The sequence below is a fragment of the Silene latifolia genome, chromosome 8 (assembly GCF_048544455.1).
Source record: "Silene latifolia isolate original U9 population chromosome 8, ASM4854445v1, whole genome shotgun sequence".
In the NCBI taxonomy this organism is placed as follows: domain Eukaryota; kingdom Viridiplantae; phylum Streptophyta; class Magnoliopsida; order Caryophyllales; family Caryophyllaceae; genus Silene; species Silene latifolia.
The window spans coordinates 47,748,464-47,751,343 of NC_133533.1; the positions used below are offsets into that span (position 1 = coordinate 47,748,464).

Genomic DNA, 2,880 nt, shown 5'->3' on the forward strand with positions numbered 1-2,880 from the left:
CGTCTTTTGCTCAATATGCTCGGATTGCATGAAAACGGGCGGGTTCTCTTGAATCCGCTCGGATTCTACCCCTTTGTACCCGGATTCAGTTCCATCCGTGTACAATGCTCATCCCTTGTCATTTTTCCATTCTTCCTCATATCTTGTGTTCTTCATTGTGGGGGCACTACTAAGGCATGGATAGCCTAGGCAATTGCTATCCCCACACTAAGCTAAAGCACTACACATCAATTGAAATCATTAGTCCCTCCCTCACTTCTCTCAAACATGATAATTTTCTTGATCAAAGCATAAAAATCCAAAGATGACAAAAATGCAATGCAAGAATTGAAATGCGAGTTAGGGAGTTAGAAATATTTACAAGTGGTGGTTTAGGGAGGACTCCACCAAACTCTCATTCTTGATGAGATGTCAAGGGGGCATGTCCAAGGTGTTGTTGATGTTGCTCAACACCTTGAAGAAATAATCAAAAGCTTGTTCATTATCGTGATAAAGTTCTTCAATAGACCTTGGCCCTTGTTGTCGATCTTGATCAATAGCATGTCCAATATAGGGATTAAAAATCCCTTCAAATTCATCGTCCCAAAGACCACATACTTTATCCACTTGATTATTAAAAATCTCTTGATTTGATGGAGACACTTCTCCCAATATCTTGTCTTGGCCAATGAGGCCATCTTCTTCTTCTTTGATTGATTTTGATGAGCTTTGCAAGCTCTCCTTGTCACATTTCACTTGCTCTTTGAATGGAGCATCTTCAATTTTCTTCTTCCATTGGAATTCCGATTTCTTCCTTTCATCCTTCCGACAATAATGATCAACCATAAAACATGGTTCATGCAAACGAAGAGCTCTCATAGTCTTGTCAAGATTAAAGGTTATGCTTTCATCTCCCACTTCTAGAGTGAGCTCACCATGTTTCACATCAATCACCGCACCTGCGGTGTGTAGGAAAGGTCTTCCTAGAATGATCGGAATGTTGGAGTCTTCCTCCATATCAACAATGACAAAGTCCACCGGGATGAAAAACTTCCCAATTCGCACGGGGACATCTTCCCATATCCCTAATGGTGTCTTCGTCGATCTATCGGCCATTTGGAGCGTGATATTGGTGCATTTAAGCTCTCCCATCCCCAATCTTTTACTCACCGAGTACGGCATAACGCTCACACTAGCCCCTAGATCACATAGGGCTTTGTTGATCGTGGTGTCGCCAATGGTACACGGTATTGAGAAGCTTCCCGGATCCTTGAGTTTTGGAGGTGAACTCCCTTGAAGTATTGCACTACTCACCTTGGTGAAGGCGATAGTCTCAAGTTTCCGAATCGACTTCTTCTTTGTGAGGATATCTTTCATGTATTTCGCATAGGCCGGCACGTGATTGATTAATTCCGTGAAAGGAATCGAGACTTCCAAATTTTTGACAATTTCCATAAACTTTCCAAGTTGGTCATCAAATTTGGGCTTGGCTTGACGACTTGGAAAAGGAAGTCTAATCACAATGGGCTCCTTCTCCTTGACCTTGTCTTTATTTTTTCTTGAAGCTTCTTCTTTTGATTGTTCTCCAACCTTGGAGTTTTGCACAATTTCTTCCTTATCACTAGCTTCCACAACTTCATCCTCAACTTGCTTCTTCGGTGCTTCATACCTTGTGCCACTTCTCAAGTGAATGGCACTAACCGTTTCATGTCTTGGGGGATTACTTTGAGGTGGTAATTGCCCCTTTTGTCTTTGTGAGCTTGAGGATGCTAGTTGAGTCAATTGGGTTTCCAACATCTTGGTGTGAGCTAGAATGTTGTTGATGGTGATTTCCTTTGCTTGACTATCTTTTTGCATTTGAGTGAAAAATTCTTGTTGATTCTTTTGCATTTGGAGGACCGCTTTTTTAACATCCAAACCTTGGTCATGTTGTTGATTGTATGGAGATTGGTTTTGATAACCTTGGCTTTGGTTGTAAAAGGGTCTTTGGTTTTGATTTCTCATGGGTGGTGGGGTGTATGTTGTTTGAGGATTTTGAACATTTTGGCTTTTGTATGAGAGTTTTGGATGGAACTTGGTATTCTCATTAAAAGAATTTGAATAAGGGGTACCACTTTTATATGCTTGGAAAGCATTAACTTGTTCGGTTGTTCCCCTACACTCACTTGGGTCATGACCCAAAGTTCCACAATTCTCACATATCCCACTTGGGATTGATGAAGATGCCGTCATGGCATTGACATGATGCTTTGGTGATTTTGAGACTTCTTCAAGTCTAGCCATTGCTTTCTCGAACTTCAAGTTGATAGTATCGATATGGGAGCTAAGTTGAGCACCTAATTGAGTAACGGCGTCCACTTCGTGCTTTCCTCCTCTAGTGGCCTTGCGAGGCCTACTATATTGTGAATTGTGGATTGCCATCTCTTCAATTTTGCTCCAAGTTTGGTTGTCATCAACCTCGGTGAACATCCCATTCGATCCCATATTAAGGATATTTCTTGAGTCTTCATAAAGACCGTTTCAAAACTGTTGAACCAAGAACCATTCGCTAAGTCCATGGTGAGGACATGAGCGACAAATTTCCTTGAACCGTTCCCAAGCTTCATACAAAGATTCTTCATCCCTTTGCTTAAAACCCGTAATTTGAGCTCTTAGCATGTTTGTCTTTTCCGGTGGGTAGAATTTTTTGTAGAAAGCTAGAGCCAACTTCTTCCAAGAGTCTATTCCGAGAGTAGCCTTATCAAGGCCTTTCAACCATTGTTTGGCGGTGCCAATTAGAGAAAAAGGAAATAAGACCCATCGAATTTGGTCTTGAGTTACACCGGTTTGTGAGATCGCATCACAGTAATCGCAAAAAGCCTCCATATGAGAATGAGGGTCTTCACTAGGCATCCCCCCAAA

General features: G+C 41.7%; 1 non-coding gene across 1 annotated transcript; it reads left to right on the forward strand.

The window, feature by feature from the left end:
* The first annotated feature begins 2,530 nt into the window (after window positions 1–2,530).
* LOC141597644 (small nucleolar RNA R71) lies at window positions 2,531–2,637 on the forward strand. The gene has a single exon (XR_012522868.1). It is a non-coding gene; the product is annotated as a small nucleolar RNA R71 (small nucleolar RNA).
* The last annotated feature ends 243 nt before the right edge of the window (window positions 2,638–2,880 follow it).